The following is an 18,894-nucleotide window of genomic DNA, read 5'->3' as shown; positions in this document are numbered from 1 at the left end:
ATACCGTGAGAATTACTGGTTTCATTTTAATATCAGGCCAAGAGAGAAGACATAAGTGGTTTTTACAGAGCATTGAATTCACTGTGATCACATATTGGTCTACGGACATTGATCAACAAACTTAGGGCCAATTTGGTTTTTAAAAGATGTGATCTAATGTTCAGGAAATGTCCCTACATAATTATATTACACTTTATTTAGAATAAAACTCGAAACTGTTATTACTGGATACCACAGAGGCTCTTAACAGCTTAACTTTTAAAAATCATCTAGTCATAGCTGCAAACACAACTGAGCAGCCCTGGATCTTAGACTATCTGAGTAAGGCCCTGCCTTTGGAAGGATTTACTGTGTGGGATGACGGTGGTTATATGAGCCCAAGTTAGACACTCCAGAAAGAAGTTGACTTAGGCCTAAGATATATTAGTAAAAAGAACAAATATGAAAAAAATAAAAAACTCGTCTTCTTGGGCCTTATCAAACTATAAAAGATGATGACCTAGATTAGAAGATGACAGGAGAATTCGATGGTATCTAATTCTTTATGGCAAAATGTACAAGCACAGAGAAGGTTGGACTAGATGAAATTAAAAGCAATTAGGGTGCTTTGATGTTTGTTTTCCCAGTCTCCTTTGCCTGCTCTGACTCATTCTTCACGAAACCCATGCCCTTGGACCACATCCTTCCTGTCGTCCTGTCTCTGCGCATATTACTAAGGACTCATGAGCAGATGTGTCTCCAGTGGTTCTTGCTGGACACTGTGTGACCTTTGAAGTTATGATCTTCATATATTAATTTGTTCTTGTTGTTAATGGACTCAGCTCTAAGAAAAAGAGCTAAATCTAAAGCAATCCAGACATACCGCATGTGAAGGTAAAACATCTGACCTTTACGGAATCACAAACCTGGATGCAAATCCTAGTTCAGGCTTTTACAATAAGACCATGCTCATGAGCATGTTAAGAAAATTACAAGTGAGGTGTAATGCATACAAAGTGCCTATCACAGAGCCTACCCCAAGAGAGTGAAAAGTTGTCATTATTATCATAAGCCAAAAACAATGTAGTAAGTCCCTACTAATTCCCCAGTTGTTACTTACACAAGTAGAAGACAGTAGCTTACATTTTTATTTCATCCTTTAAACTTTCTGAGCATGTTCCTAACCTTGCTAATCCTATAACCTAAGGTTGCTACAAGAATTAAATTAGTGGCTACATGGAAGTTTCCAGAATAACAGCTAAAACACAGTAGTGCTCAATAAATGTTAGCATCCCTCCTCTTTCCAACTATCGCACATATCTGTTACTTTTTTGGTCTGCCCAGCTTCCTTTCCTTTTGGGAGCTGCATCTTCCCAACATCCCCACGGTTTTAATAGAGTTTTAAATTGTGTGGCCCTGCCCAGAGACAGGTACCATGGATCTTCTGAACACAGTGATTGATTCAGGGGTAAACTTATAACTCTAGGAAGGCTAATCAGAGTTCTTTCAGGGGACTAACATTAATCCAGAGGAGAAAAGAGCTCTCTCTTCTTTTCTGAGTAAGGAAAAGGAAAAAAAAAAGAAAATAACTCCATGACTGGATGTGGCCTTCTTTGATATCATGTATTGAGAACCTACCTGAATCAATGGGCCCTTATAACATCATTTGAACAGCTATATATAGCTACATTTGAACCATCCTCTCTCCAGAACACCAAATATGACAGTAAGTTTTCTGTTACTTATAACAGAAAAAATATAATGCACAAGTGATAGTGAGAAAGGTAATGCCAAAATATGTAATATTCTCTAAGTCTATATAGAGAGAAGTCGGGAATGGGTAAGATTGCCATAGCAAAGTCAAGAAATCTCAAGAAAGCACAGGAGGCTAACATGGGGTTTGGAGATGAATAAAAATAATATTATCACAGAGAAGATGAAATTCTTTCCAGCTAGAAGTAATAATACATACAAAATCAAGAGCACTCAGTATGGTGCCCAGGATATAATATTTAATAAATGTAAGTTTAAAGAAAAAGAGAATGAATACAGAGCATCTATGTTTCAAGGAAGAGTAGAAGACAGAATTGTTCAAATAATATAGATCATGTGTAGCTGCAGAGGAGTTGGAAGTTAAAGGAAGGTGGTGCAGAATGATAATCAGTCTTCAGAATCAAGCTAGGAATTTGTACGAGGCTCTGAAAGGGAGTCATAAACTGGTAAACAAGAAGGCAACAAGATAGCCTTTGGGCAGTTAGTAATAAAACCAGATGCCAAAATGGAATTTGAAAACTGTGGAGATGACAAAACCATCACTTAGTGGTGAAAGAATTCTCAGACATGGTTCAGAATAAAGGATAGAGAAAAGGGTAGAAGAATCACCAAAAGAAAGAGGGGCAAAAATCATGGAAATTATGGAAAAGTCCTAGAAAATGAGTGAATAGTTTTAAGAAAGAAGAGGAGTCAAAGGTTTTGAGGAGCCTAAAGACTAAGAAAAAGGTTAAGATGTCATTGGTGACATGAGGGTAGTTTCATCGGAGTTGTGTTACCATAATTGGAAACTGAACCCCAGTGTTTTAAATCCCATGGAGTCAGGAGTGATTCCCGAGTCACTCAACAGCCAGTATGGAACAGACCCATATCCCCACAAGACAGACACCTCCTGAAGCACTGGAACCAGGTCTGGGAAGTCCCTGCAGGGCCAAGGATTAACTCTTTAGTTGCTAAATTTGGGGACCCCTAGGTAAGGGCTGGAGATGGGTGAAGGGTACTCTGAGGGTTTGGGGTAGCTGTAGAAGTGTTGCAATATTTTAGCAACCAAGGTAACTGTACCTGTGCCTCTCATCTGAGTATTGGTCCTGCAAAGAAAACTACTTCAGTTAATGTCAAGAGCTTTCCACATCCCTAGTGCATGGAAGGGAGCACTAACTGATTAAAAATCATTTCCATGTGCCTGTGACACACACTAAAGCAAAGGTTCCCCAATGCCAACCTGAATACCAACTGCATCAAAATCATCTAGTGAGCAAAAAACTATTGATGACTTAGTTTCACACAAGGACATTCTCTTTTGGGGGATTGAGGAACACAAAAATCTGTATTTATTTGTAAGCTCCTCAACTTCGAGGTTAAAAAAAAAATAGCTGGTATGTATTGATAACTTACACAAGCACTGTGCTGGAAATTCTCATTTAATCTTCCCCATAATCCTATGAATTAAGGATTTATTTTACCCATTTAACAGGTCAGAAGACTTACAGATGACAAATAGCTTGCCCAAGGTTTCCCCCTGGGTAAACTGGAATAATTCCCTCAATAGATAGGCCTGCCTTGAATAGGAGAGAGGAGGCCACATATTGGAACCTTGCTGTCCACAGGCCAACCTCAGAAGGGACTGGCTTCAGAGAACGTATGCTATTCTGGTTCTTTCTTCCACAGTAATTTTAGCCTCTAAAGATCACCGAGCAAGGTCAAAAGAAAAGAGTAAAGAGGCTGGGGAGAGAGGAAAGGGGGGAAAAATTTTCAGAAACTGCTTCCAGATGAGTGGGCAGTCCCTCCATGTGTGCAGGGCCATCCCCTCAACGATGGGTTGCATTTCATCTTTCACGTACATCTAAATGGAAAGAGGGTTTGAATTCCAGCTGCCCATCCTGAGAATGCCAGCAATTCAGGGAATACTACTTGTAACACAGCAAATGCATTTCAGGGAGCCTAAAAAGATGGACATCTGAACCCTCTATTTCTCTTCCAGTGCTCTTTAGGAAAAGATTAAGTGAAGAAGCTCTCCTTGTTAGCCTTCTGGCAAGCTGAACTTGCTCTTCCCGTTCCTTTTAACCTACTTCCTGGTTGGGTTTGGTGTCTCCTTTTAGAATCGCTGAAACATACCACAGATCATTCTACATTCAACCAGTTTGTCTCACAGGAAAAAAAAAAAAAAAGCAACAGGCAGCAGTGGAATTCAGGCCACCCTAAGTCACCAATGTGGCCTGATGGATGTGGAAACTGGACCATGCCTCAGGGATGAGGCATGTGATGGTTGGTATGCTGTCATTACTGAAACCTGAAAGGGGAAGTTCACATAAGGCCTGTGGTTGACTTCTCAACCCTGCTGGCAGGGGCACACGCCAGTAAGGAAATTGCAATCCCTAAATAAACAATAGGCAGGGAACCTGAGCACCAGCAAGGGAGAGGGCAGGGACTGCTGGCCTGGACAGGGCTGGCCAAGATGAAGCAAATTAAGTTAAGATTTAAACTTTGCAAGAATGTCATGTCAATTCAGACTCCCCAGGAGGGCCCCTTGAGAGTCCAAATTGCCAGTCATCAAGCCTCAGACTTGGCAGAATTTTTGAAGTAGGACAGTTAGTCCAATCCCTTCATTTGTCAGATAAGAAGAGTGAGAGCCAGCAGGGACAAGGGACTTGCCAAACACCCAATAGCCAGGAAGCTAAGTTCCTAGGTCATTTATTCTGCCATAGACCTCCTGAGACTTGCTATTTTTTCTCCACTGTTTTCTGCTTTCAAAGACACTGTTAAAGTCTTTTCAACATGCAAACTATGTGTGTATTCAGAGTTAAGACTCTCTCTGTCTAAAATAAGCTTATTTAGTTCCTTCTCTCTGGTGGTCCTTGCTCAAATGCACAACCTCTTTTTTACAGATAAAACTCAATTTCCAAACTCAAAGGGAAGAGATGGAAAGACAAAGGATTCCTTGATCCTCTATTATATGCCAGGATTTTCCCAAGCCTTAATTCATTTTAATCCCTACCACAACTTGTACAGACTAGTATCATGGACCCATTTCCCAGATGGGAAAGCTGAAGCATAGAGAAGCAGTAAGCAGCAAGCAAAATTCTCAAATTTCCATAAATAGCCTAACCCTCTCCCATTTGGAACCTTCTCAGTTCAGAAAAAAAAAAAAAGATTTTAAAAAACCATGCATTTTCAAGGTTTCTGATGATGGCTTTTTTTTTTTTTTAAACAAACTCGTGTTTTTCAAAATAATTCCTGATCATTTATGTGTTTAGAAAAATACACATTATTGAAAATATGAAAATTTAGGGGAGTGATATGGTTTGGATCCGTGTCCCCACCCAAATTTCATGTTCAATTGTAATCCCCAATGTTGGAGGTGGGGTCTAGAATGAGGTGATTGGACCATGGAGGCAGTTTTTCATGAATGGTTTAGCACCATATGCTTGATGCTGTCCTTGCAATAGTGAGTGAATTCTCATGAGATAGAGTCATTTAAAAGTGTGTGGCACCCCTCCACACCCCGCCCTACCTGCTTCGTGCTTCTACTCTGGCCATCTGACTGTGACTCCTCCCTCTTCACCTTTCACCATAATTGTAAGTTTCCTGAGGCCTCCCCAGAAGCCAAGCAAATGCCAGCAACATGCTTCCTCTACAGCCTGCAAAACTGAGCCAATTAAACCTCTTTTCTTTACAAATTAGCCAGTCTTCACTATTTCATTATAGACACGTGAGAATGGACTAACATGGGAGGAAGGAAGAGGAAAAACATCCTTTATAATCTCTCTTCCCAGAACAAATGTCAACATGTTAGTACATTTTCCCCCAAGTTTTTACTCCACATTGATAAATACAACCTTTTTACACATTAAGAATACTAAACCTCTAAACTACTATAAACCTTAAAAACACGTTTCATAGTTGGTTATTATTTTTCCAATTTTTATTTTAGATGCAGGGAGTATATGTACAGGTTTGTTACTTGGGTATACTGCGTGATGCTGAGGTTTGGGGTACAAATGATCCCATCACCCAGGTATTAAGTATAGTACTCAATAGTTTTTCAACCCTTGTCCCCTTGCCTCTTTCCTCCCTAGTAGTCCCCAGTTTCTATTGTTGCCATCTTTATGTCTATGAGTACTTGATGGTTACCTCCCACTTACAAGTGAGAACATGCAGAATTTGGTTTTCTGTTCCTGTGTTAATTCACTTAGGATAATGGCCTCCAGCTGCATCCATGTTGCTGCAAAGGACATGGTTTCATTCTTTTTTATTGCTGTACATAGTATCCCATGGTGTATACACACTATACTTTCTTCATCTAGTGCACCATTAATGGGCACCTAGGTTAATTTCATGTCTTTGCTATGGTGAATACTGTTGCAATGAACATGTAAGTGTGTGTGTCTTTTTCGTAGAACAATTTACGTTCCTTTGGGTAATGGGATTGCTGGGTCAAATAGTAGTTATCTTTTAAATTCTTTGAGAAATCTCCAAACTGCTTTCTAAAGAGGCTGACCTAATTTGCATTCCCACCAACAGTGTAGAAGTGCTTCCATTTCTCTACAACCTCACTAGCATCTGTTGTGTTTTGACTTTTTAATAATAGCCATCCTGACTGGTGTAAGATGGTTTCTCACTGTGGTTTTTATTTGCTTTTCTGTGATGATTATGTTTGTTGGACATTTGCATGTCTTCTTTTGAGAAGTGTCTGTTCATGTCTTTTGCCTAATTTTTCATGGAGTTATTTGTTTTTCTGCTTATTCAATGTTTAAGTTCCTGACAGATTCTGGATATTAGACCTTTGCTGGATGTGCAGCTTGCAAATATTTTCTCACCTTCTGCAGCTATTGTTGGTTTCCTCTGTTAATAGTTTCTTCGGCTATGCAGAAGATCTTTAGTTAGGTCCCACTCAACAATTTTTGGTTTTGTTGCAATTGATTTTGAAGACTTAGTCATAAATTCTTTCACAAGGCCAATGTCCAGCATGGTGTTTCCTAGATTTTCTTCTAGGATTCTTATAGTTCGAGGTCTTACATTTAAATATTTAATCCACCTTGAGTTAAGCTTTATATATGGTGAAATATAAGTGTCTAGTTTCATTCTTCTGCATATGGCTAGCCAGTTATCCCAGCACCATTTATTAAATAGGAAGTTGTTTGCTTATCTTTGTCAATTTTTCAAAGATCAGATGGCAATAGATGTGTGTATTTATTTCTGGGTTCTCTATTCTGTTCCACTGGTCTATGTGTCTGTTTTTATACCAATACTATGTTGAAATTGGGTAATATGATGTCTCCAGCCTTGTTCTTTTTGCTTAGGATTGCTTATATGGTTTGGATGTTTGTCTGCTCCAAATCTTGTGTTGAAATGTGATTCCCAATAGTGGAGGTGGGGCCTGGTGGGCGGTAATTGGATCATGGGAGTGGATCCTTCATGAATGGTTTAGCACTATCCGCTTGCTGCTAAGTGAATCCTTGCTCAGTTAGCTCACAGGAGACCTGGTTGTTGAAAATAGTCTGGGCCCTCCTCCCAGCTCTTGTTCCAGGTTGTCATGTGATATACCTGCTCCTGCTTTGCCTTCTGCCATGACTGTAATCTTCCTCAGGAAGCTTCCACATGAAGCTGAGCAGATGTTGTTGCCATGACTGTACAGCCTGCTGAACCATGAGCCAATTAAACTTCTTTTCTTTATGGATTACCCAGCCTCAGGTATTTCTTTATAGCAATGTGAGGACAGCCTATTACAATCACTTTGGCTATTCAAGTTCTTTTCTGGTTCCATAAAAACTTTAGAAAAGTTTTTTTCTAGTTCTGGGAAAAATGACGTTGGTAGTTTGACAGGAATAGCATTGAATCTGCAAATTGCTTTGGGCAGTATGGCCATTTTAATGATGATTCGTCCACTCTATGAGCATGGAATGTTTTTCCATTTGTTTATGTCATCTGTGATTTCTTTGAGCAGTGTTTTGCAGTTCTCCTCATAGAGATCTTTCACCTCCTTGGTTAGATGTATTCCTAGGTATTGTGTGTGTGTGTGTGTGTGCGTGCGCGCGTGCGTGTGTGTCTATTATAAACGAGACTGCATTCTTGATTTTGCTTTTGCTCTCAGCTTGAACAGTGTTGGTGTATGGAAATGTTACTGATTTTTGTACATTGATTTTGTATCCTGAAACTTTACTGAAATTGTTTATCAGTTCCAGAAGCCTTTTGGCAGTCTTTAGGGTTTTCTAGGTATAGAATCACATTGTCAGTGAAGAGATATAGCTTGACTTCTTTTCCTGTTTAGTTGCCTTTTATTTCTTTCTCTTGCCTGATTGCTCTGGCTAGCACTTTCAGTACTACGTTGATTAGGAGTAATGAGAGTGAGCATCCTTGTCTTGTTCCAGTTCTCAACGAGAATGCGTCCAGTTTTTGTCCATTCAATATGATGTTGGCCATGGGTTTGTCATAGATGGCTCTTATTATTTTGAGGTATGTTGTTTCAATGCCTAGTTTCTTGAGGGTTTTTATCATGAAGGGATGTTGGATTTTATTGAAAGTTTTTTCCACATCTATTGAGATTATCATATGGTTTTTGTTTTTAATTCTGTTTATGTGGTGAATCATACTTATTGATTTGCACATGCTGAACCAACTTTGCATTCCAAATATGAAGCCTACTTGATTGTGGTGAGTTAATTGTTTGATATTGTTGAATTTGGCTTGATAGTATTTTGTTGAAGATTTTTGCATCTACATTCATCAGGGATATTGGCCTGTAGTTTTCTTTTTTTGTTGTATCTTTGCCAGGTTTTGGTATCAGGGTGATACTGACTTTGTAGAATGAGTTAGGGAGGAGTCTGTGCTCCTTGACTTTTTGTTACACTTCCAGTAGAACTAGCACAGCTCTTCTTTGTATGTCTGACAGAATTCACCTGTGAATCCATCCAGTTCAAGGCTTTTTTGGTTAGTAGGTTTTTTTGTTACTTATTCAATTTCAGAACTCAATATTGGTCCATTCAGTGTTCCCATTTCTTCCTCATTCAATCTTGAGAGAGTGTTTCCAGAAATTTACCCATTTCCTCTAGATTTTCTAGTTTGTGTGCATATAGGTGTTCATAACAGTCTCTGAGGATCTTCTGTATTTCTGCGGGATAAGTTGTAATGTCACCTTTGTCATTTCTGATTGTACTTATTTGGATCTTCTTTTTTTCTTTGTTAATTTAGCTAATGATCTATCAATCTATCTACTCAAAAACCAATTTTTAGTTTCATTGATTCTTTGTATGCATTTTTGGGTCTCAATTGTGTTCAGTTCTGCTCTGATTTTTGTTAATTATTTTTTTCTGCTAGCTTTGGGGTAAGTTTGCTCTTGTTTTTCTAGTTTTTCTAGGAATGATGTTAGATTGTTAATTTGAGATCTTTCTAACTTTTTGAGGTAGGTATTTAGCAATACAAACTTTCCTCTTAACACAGCTTTTGCTCTGTCCCAGAGCTTTTGGTATCTTGTATCTCTGTTTTCATGTAGTTCAAAGAATTTTTATATTTCTGCCTTAATTTCATTGTTTACTCAAGTCTTTCAGGAGCAAATTGTTTAATTTCCATGTAATTATGTGCTTTTGAGAGATCTTCTTGGTATTGATTTCTATTTTTATTCCACAGTTGTCCAAGAATATGGTTAGTATGATTTCAATTTTTCTGAATTTATTGAGACTTGATTTATGGCTGAGCATGTGGTTGATCTTGGAGTATGTTCCGTGTGCAGGTGAGAAGAATACACATTCTGTGGTTAATGAATGGAATATTCTGTAGATGTTTATTAGGTCCAATTGGTCAAGTGTTGTGTTTAAGTCCAGAATTTCTTTGTTAGTTTTCTGTCTCGATGATCTGTCTAATGCTTACAGTGGGGTGTTGAAGTCTCCCACTATTATTGTGTGTTGCTGTCTAAGTCTTTTCACAGGTCTACAAGTTCATATTTTTGAATCAATCTGAGTGCTCCAATGTTGGGTACATACATTTTTAGGTTAGAAAAGTCTTTATCCTTTATCATTATGTAATGGCTTTCTTTGTCCTTTTTAACTGTTGTTGGTTTTAAAGTCTGTTTTATCCAACATAAGAATAGTGACCCCCGCTCCTTTTTTGTTTGTTTGTTTTTTATTTGCATGGTAGATCTTTCTCCAGCTCTACTTTGAGCCTATGGGTGTTGTTACATGTGATGTGGGTCTCTTGAAGACAACAGACAGATAAATCTTGTCTTTTTATCCAACTTTTCATTCTGTGACTTTTAAGTGGGGCATTTAGACTATTTACATTCAAGGTTAATATTGACGTGAGGTTTTGATCCTATCATGAAGATGCTTGCTGGTTGCTTTGTAGTTTTGATTGTGTGGTTCCTTTATAGGGTCTATGGGCTATGTACTGTGTTTTTGTGGCATCAGGTATCATTCTTTCTATCCATATTTAGAATGCCCTTAAGAATCTCTTGTAAGCCTTAAGTAAGCAAAGTTATTAATCATTTCCTTTATAATATTTTCTTTTATTTTTAATAACAGTTTTCATGAGATATAATAAACATACCATAAAATTCACCCTTTTAAAGTGTATAATTCAGAGGTTTGTGCAACCATCACTGCTATTTAATTCCAGAACATTTTCATCATGCAAAGTCCAGTACCCATTAGCAGTAACTCTTCTTTCCTCCTTCCCCCTAGCTCCTGGCAATCACTAATCTACTTTTTGTCCCTAATTTGCCTATATTGGACATTTAATTAATAGTATCATATAATATGCGGCCTTTTCTGACTGACTTCTTTCACTTAGCATAATGTTTTCAAGATTCATCCATGTTACAGCATATATCAGTACTTTATTACTTTTTACTGATGAATAATATTCTACTATGTGGATATACCTTATTTTGTCTCTTCATATATCAGATGATAGACATTTGGGTTGTTTTTGCATTTTGCTATTATAAATAATGGTAGCATGAACACTTGTGAACAGTGTTTTGTGTGGACATATGTTTTCAATTCTGTTGGGTGTGTGCCTACAAGTGAAATTTCTAGGTCATGTGGTAACTCTATGTTTAATATTTTGAGGAACTGCTAAACAGTTTTCCAAAGTGGGCTTTACCATTTTATGTTCCCACCATTAACATATGAGAGTTCTAATTTTTCTTTTTTTTTTTTTTTTTAATTTATTTATTATTATTAAACTTCAAGTTGTAGGGTACATGTGCACAACGTGCAGGTTTGCTACATATGTATACTTGTGCCATGTTGGTGTGCTGCACCCATCAACTCGTCATTTACATCAGGTATAACTCCCAATGCAATCCCTCCCCCCTCCCCCCTCCCCATGATAGGCCCCGGTGTGTGATGTTCCCCTTCCCGAGTCCAAGTGATCTCATTGTTCAGTTCCCACCTACGAGTGAGAACATGCGGTGTTTGGTTTTCTGTTCTTGTGATAGTTTGCTAAGAATGATGGTTTCCAGCTGCATCCATGTCCCTACAAAGGACACAAACTCATCCTTTTTTATGGCTGCATAGTATTCCATGGTGTATATGTGCCACATTTTCTTAATCCAGTCTGTCACTGATGGACATTTGGGTTGATTCCAATGACAAATGGGATCTCATCAAACTAAAGAGCTTCTGCACAGCAAAAGAAACTACCATCAGAGTGAGCAGGCAACCTACAGAATGGGAGAAAATTTTTGCAATCTACTCATCTGACAAAGGGCTAATATCCAGAACCTACAAAGAACTCAAACAAATTTACAAGAAAAAAACAAACAACCCCATCCAAAAGTGGGCAAAGGATATGAACAGACATTTCTCAAAAGAAGACATTCATACAGCCAACAGACACATGAAAAAATGCTCATCATCACTGGCCATCAGAGAAATGCAAATCAAAACCACAATGAGATACCATCTCACACCAGTTAGAATGGCGATCATTAAAAAGTCAGGAAACAACAGGTGCTGGAGAGGATGTGGAGAAATAGGAACACTTTTACACTGTTGGTGGGATTGTAAACTAGTTCAACCATTATGGAAAACAGTATGGCGATTCCTCAAGGATCTGGAACTAGATGTACCATATGACCCAGCCATCCCATTACTGGGTATATACCCAAAGGATTATAAATTATGCTGCTATAAGGACACATGCACACGTATGTTTATTGCAGCACTATTCACAAGAGAGTTCTAATTTTTCTACATCCTCCCCAACACTCATTATTGTCTGTCTTTTGTATTTTAGCCATCCTAGTATGGGAGAAGTTGTATGTAATGCTGGTTTTGATTGACATTTCCCTAATGACAAATGATGTTGAGTATTTTTTATGTCCTTATTGGCCATTTGTATTCTTCTTTGGAGAAATGTCCAATTAAATCCTTTGCCCAGTTTTATAATTGAGTTATCTTTTTATTGATGAATTATTTTTAAAGGAACATTTTAATTAAAGTATTAATATAATATTAGAAGGAACCCAAATCATAGGTTTTCAGAATGATGAATTGTGATCAAGTGAACACATTTGGGCCAACCAGATCACAAAACAGAATATAATGGAAAAAGAATATTACCTGTACTTCAGATACCTCCTTCCTGGCCCTCCCAACATTCACTTTTCCCTCCTCTTCTTCAAATTAATTACTATACATACATCTAATACTACCAATTAGTTTAGCTTGTTTTGGGAACATATATTATATATGTTCTTTTGTGGCTGGCTTCTTTCAATGTTATTTCGGGGGTAGTATTCATTTATGCTATTGCATATGACAATAGCTTGGTCCTTTTCATTGCCATATAGCATTTCATTGCATGAATATTCCAGTACTGTTTTATCTACCCTACTGCTGACAGCTGTTTCACTTGTTTAAAACTTTTAGTTATCTACATTTAGTTATGTTTTATACCTTTTCATTTAAATTAGGTCTTGTATAGCCATTGTTAGACTTGCTCTTATATCTTTGGGGTTTTTAAATACCAGTGTAAGTGATATTGTTTTCTCAATTTCATATCCTAATTGTTTATAACTAGTATGTAGAAATAAGATTCATTTTAAAATACTGGCCAGCCATTTGGCTAAATGTATTCACTAATCTAATATTGTATATATGGATTCACTGATATGTTCTACAGACACAATTATGGTACTTGTGAATAAAAATGGTTTTATTTTTTTCTTTCTAGTTTTTATACCTAGGATGTCCATAACATTATCGAATAGAAGTGATGGTAACTGTAGAGGTGCTTATAGTATTCTCTGATGGTAGTTCGTATTTCTATGGGGTCGGTAGTGATATCCCCTTCATCATTTTTTATTGCATCTGTTTGATTCTTCTCTCTTTTCTTCTTTATTAGTCTTGCAAAAATCACAAGCATTCTTACACACCAGGAAAAGACAAACAGAAAGCCAAATCATGAATGAACTCCCATTCACAACTGCTACAAAAAGAATAAAATACCTAGGAATCCAATTTACAAGGGATGTAAAGGACCTCTTCAAGGAGAACTACAAACCACTGCTCTGTGAAATATAAGAGGACACAAACAAAGGGAAGAACATACCATGCTCATGGATAAGAAGAATCAATATTGTAAAAATGGCCATACTGCCCAAGGTAATTTATAGATTCAATGCCATCCCCATTAAGCTACCAATGACTTTCTTCACAGAATTGGAAAAAACTACTTTAAAGTTCATATGGAACCAAAAAAGAGCCCACATTGCCAAGACAGTCCTAAGCCAAAAGAACAAAGCTGGAGGCATCATGCTACCTGACTTCAAACTACACTGCAAGGCTACAGTAACCAAAACAGCATGGTACTGGTACCAAAACAGAGATAGAGACCAATGGAACAGAACAGAGCCCTCAGAAATAATACCACACATCTAAAGCCATCTGATCTTTGACAAACCTGACAAAAACAAGAAATGGGGAAAGGATTCCCTATTTAATAAATGGTGCTGGGAAAATTAGCTAGCCATAAGTAGAAAGCTGAAACTGGATCCTTTCCTTACTCCTTATACGAAAATTAATTCAAGATGGATTTGAGACTTAAATGTTAGACCTAAAACCATAAAAACCCTAGAAGAAAACCTAGGCAATACCATTCAGGACACAGGCATGGGCAAGGACTTCATGTCTAAAATACCAAAAGTGACGGCAACAAAAGCCAAAACTGACAAATGGGATCTAATGAAACTAAAGAGCTTCTGCACAGCAAAAAGAAACTACCATCAGAGTGAACAGGCAACCTACAGAATGGGAGAAAATTTGTGCAATCTGCTCATCTGACAAAGGGCTAATATCCAGAACCTATAAACAACTCAATCAAATTTACAAGAAAAAAACAAACAACCCCATCAAAAAGTGGGCAAAGGATATGAACAGACACTTCTCAAAAGAAGACATTCATACAGCCAACAGACACAAGAAAAAATGCTCATCATGACTTGTCATCAGAGAAATGCAAATCAAAACCACAATGAGATACCATCTCATACCAGTTAGAATGGCAATCAATAAAAAATCAGGAAACAACAGGTGCTGGAGAGGATGTGGAGGAATAGGAACACTTTTACACTGTTGGTGGGACTGTAAACTAGTTCAACCATTGTGGAAAACAGTGTGGCAATTCCTCAAGGATCTAGAACTAGAATTACCATTTGACCCAGCCATCCCATTACTGGGGATATGCCCAAAGGATTACAAGTCATGCTGCTATAAAGACACATGCACACGTATGTTTATTGCGGCACTATTCACAATAGCAAAGACTTGGAATCAACCCAAATGTCCATCAGTGACAGACTGGATTAAGAAAATGTGACACATATACACCATGGAATACTATGCAGCCATAAAAAAGGATGAGTTTGTGTCCTTTGTTGCGACATGGATGCAGCTGGAAACCATCATTCTCAGCAAACTATCGCAAGAACAGAAAACCAAATACCACATGTTCTCACTCATAAGTGGGAACTGAACAATGAGATCACTTGGACACAGGAAGCGGAACATCACACACCAGGTCCTATTGTGGGGAGGGAGTATGGGGGAGGGATAGCATTAGGAGATATACCTAATGTAAATGATGAGTTAATGGGTGCAGCACACCAACATGGCACATGTATATATATGTGACAAACCTGCACATTGTGCACATGTACCCTAGAACTTAAAGTATAAAAAAAAAGAAGTGATGGTAACCAGTATATCGTCTTATTCCTTATATCATAGAGAAAGCTTTCAACATTTTACCATTGAACATATTACCTAAAGCTTTCTTGTAACTATTCTTATTATATTAAGAAAATCCTCCACTTCCGAGTTTCTTACAAACATTTTTGGGGGCCAGGGATGGATGTTGCATTTATCAAATGCTTTTTCTGTACCTATGAATTATATTCATTTTCTCCTTTATCATCTTAATATAGTGGCTATCATGATTGATAGCCAAATATCAGTCCAACTTTACATTCCTAAAATAAACACCACTTGGTCATGTCATTTATTTGTCATTGAGTTCAATTCACTAGGATATTTTCTATCATCAGTGTTTACTCAGGAGATTGCTTGTAATTTTCCTTTTTTGTAATATATTTGCTGGGTATGAATATCAAACATATGCTGGTCTCATAAAACAAGATGGGAAATGCTCCCTCTTTTTCTATTCTGGAAGAGTTTCTGTACGATTGATTTCATTTCCTCTTCAAACATTTGGTACAATTCACTGAAAAAAGCCATCTGGGCCTCTAATTATTTCTGTTTGGTTTGGGTTTTTAGGTTTTTAGTTTGGTGGTAAGATTTTAAATTATAGAATCATTTCATTTAATATATAAGACTACTCAGATATTCTATTTCTTCTTAAGCAAGTTTTGACAAGTTGTGTTTTTAAAAGAATTTTTTCATTTATCATAAAGTTGCTAATAAAATCCTCTCATATTTTTAATGTTAATAAGATTTATAGTGATGCCTCCCTTCATCCCTGATATTGGTTATTTTTGCTGTCTCTACTCTTCTTGATGATTCTAACCAGGATTTGTTATTTTTGTTAATCTCTTCAAAGAAACAGCATTTAGCTTTGGTGCTCCTCTCTAGTATATGTTTATTCTCTAGTTATTTAATGTTAGCTTTTATGTTTACTATTTCTTTCTCTCTACCTTTTTTTTCTACTGGTTTAATGCGATCTACCACAGTTTTTAAACTTACAATGTCTTCTCTCAACCAAACTGAATGATTTGCTCTTCCAAAGACACTCCTTATACTTACTAGACTCGTGGCTCTTATAGTTTCCACTGTTTATAAACCATATTCCCCTTTACCAAAATCATACCAGTTTTTCAAGGCTCTCTCCAAATGCTACCTCCTCCAGAAAGCATTCTATGTTCTTCTCTTATTTGGTATCCTTTGACTCCTCATAGCTCATTTGCCCTTCTTGTTTTTTTTTTTTTTTTTTTTGAGGCAGAGTCTCGCTCTGTCGCCCAGGCTGGAGTGCAGTGGCCGGATCTCAGCTCACTGCAAGCTCCGCCTCCCGGGTTCACGCCATTCTCCTGCCTCAGCCTCCCGAGTAGCTGGGACTACAGGCGCCCGCCACCTCGCCCGGCTAGATTTTTGTATTTTTTAGTAGAGACGGGGTTTCACCGGGTTAGCCAGGATGGTCTTGATCTCCTGACCTCGTGATCCGCCCGTCTCGGCCTCCCAAAGTGCTGGGATTACAGGCTTGATCATTTGCCCTTCTTAAGTCACTTTATAACCTGGTTTATGTAGTTCATTTCATTAGCTCCTTAAAGACTTCGAGCTCAGTTTTTCTGAAAGCCTTACCATGGTGCTGCACACAAAATAGTTGCTCAGTAAACCCTGGTGCTTATGATTCAACTTCAGCCGTTAGATTCACAAAAACTAACCTGGGTAATAGCAGGAATTATTGACTGTCAACATTTAGTCAAACATTTAGAGTCAAATACATCATAAGAAGAGTTTGGGAGGAAAGGGAAAGAATACTCATCTTCTTAAAAAAATCTTACTTGCTTCTAAAAAAATATCTTACTTGCTTCTAAGTGACAACCATATATCATCCAGAGCTAACATTTGACTTGACCATCACTTAAAACTCACATTTTGCCCATTATTTAAGGCAAATAGTTAAATGGGATAAAGGGGTTTGTTGTTGTTTTATATTTGGGGTTCCAGTTGGAAAATGAGAAGGTAAAGAAATTTCCCAAGGAAAAAAAAAATAAGCTAAAGGATAATTCTAATATTGTAAATGCACACTGCACATCAAAACACGCAGTCCTTTACAAGTTTGAACAAGTTATCACACCAGGCTGTTAAAAAAAGACTTCAGAGCATGACTTAAAATGCAGGGGGAGAAACAGGGCATATGTTGGCTGTAACATACCTATTTGGAGCCCTATTTGGAGCCATGATAACACATACATGTAAAAAGAATGAGTTTTACCTTTTAACACAAAGTATAGCTCTGCACCTTTCCAAAAATATCACATAAGCCACTCCGTCTCTCATGAGCTGCCTCTACCCATTCTAGGATGCAAACCTCAAGGCACAATTTCCAAAGTAAATATTGAAAGAAAAAACATTTGAACCTATGGCCTATCTTTAGTAAAGGCAGAAAGAAGGAGTAAAGAGCGCAAGAGCTTTGAGGGGAAACTTATGTTCAAATCTCAGCTGCCAATCTGACTAGCCGCAGGACCATGGGCAGGTTGCTTATCCTCTCTAACCCGTAGCTTTCTCATCTGTGAAATGGAGATAACTGTGCCTATTCACAGGTTTATTGCACATCAAGTGCTGTAGCCCTCATGTGTGGTAGTGATGTTGTTGTCATTGGGTATTACTGCTGGTGCAGGTGGCACTGTTGTTGTTAGTGCTGTTATTGTTTTTAATAATCACAAAAGGAGCAGGGGCATACTCTTAAGGCCTAAAAGCCATCATCATAATTGCTTTACTAGAAAAACTGGGATTGGCACAAATTTCATATGAACACAGCATCCTGGGAGAAGAGGGTGAATGAAATAAACCTAGGTAGGCCCTACAGTCAAAGAAGTGTCAGCTACTTCATAGTGTCCCTGACCAGATTCCAGGACTCAGACAAGTTCACAATGGGTATTGGATTGTGTTCAGTAGTCTAGGTTTGCCTTTGTACTCTCTCCCCTTCCTAGTTACATGAAACTCAGGAAAGTTGCCAAATAGTAGTTCTTGACTTCACAGTGTTCCAGTATATCCCTTTCATATTTTGTGGAACTAAGCAGGCTAAATTTGACCAAATATCAAGATACCTTTTAAGTGAAACTTAACCCAGCTGCAGGTCAGCTCCATGCAGAACAACAGTTATCTGCCTGGGCACAAAGACAAAGTAAAGTCTTATTTTTATAACAAAAAAATTAACCTCTGCATTAAAGTTGTACCTGAATGCAAAATCATATTCTTTCACCAATAGTACCACTTACACTTCAGCAACTCAGAGGAACTCAGTCTTATTTTGCTTACTACTTACTTCCAATAAAAAAAAAAAAAAAAAAAGGCCTGGTGGGGACAAATGTCACTCAAGAGGAACAACTCAAGGCACACAAGTGCTCTCACTGACCATGGGACTGGAAAGTTAAATACCCACAATCCTCACTTCAATTACCACAGAAATACTGCTTTTAACTTCACATTATGTCTCTGGCTTCTTAATCCACTTTAGTTAACAAGTTCACCAAATCAAGCACATATTCTGAAACTTTTACTAAAACCCTTATGTCACTCATATATGTCTTCTTTGATAAATTCTGCTGAAAATCTGATAGTTTTTGCTGTACTAGCAAAATTGTTTGTTTTTCCCAAAGAATATCATTTAATGTTTTAAGCAAATGAGATCTAGAAAACTCTACGTATTTTCCTTTTAGCCTCAGCTGCTAAGTTTGGAGTGAAGTTTTATGTGTCATCTCAGTAATTATTATTACTCTAAGGGTTGGGTTTTTACATTTTTTAAAAAGCACAACATTCTCCCTGTCCTTCCATTTGTGATTGTTGAGCTGCTGTAGCCATTTGCTCACAGGCAGGGAGAGGTTGCCTGAAAATAAGAGAAAATGGGATCTGCTAACATCTTTTGAGCCTCTGGATCAAGATGTGCCCGAAGTAATACCCCTGTTTTTTT

At 37.7% G+C, this 18,894-nt stretch overlaps 1 protein-coding gene across 15 annotated transcripts in view; it reads right to left on the bottom strand.

The window, feature by feature from the left end:
- Positions 1-18,894, bottom strand: part of ERC2 (ELKS/RAB6-interacting/CAST family member 2) — a 970,222-nt gene that overhangs the window by 650,736 nt on the left and 300,592 nt on the right. The gene's annotated exons all lie outside the window — the stretch shown is intronic.

The sequence above is a fragment of the Chlorocebus sabaeus genome, chromosome 22, assembly GCF_047675955.1.
Source record: "Chlorocebus sabaeus isolate Y175 chromosome 22, mChlSab1.0.hap1, whole genome shotgun sequence".
Lineage (NCBI taxonomy): Eukaryota > Metazoa > Chordata > Mammalia > Primates > Cercopithecidae > Chlorocebus > Chlorocebus sabaeus.
Note: the sequence above shows the minus strand (reverse complement) of the source record. Positions and strands in the feature narration are given on the sequence as shown.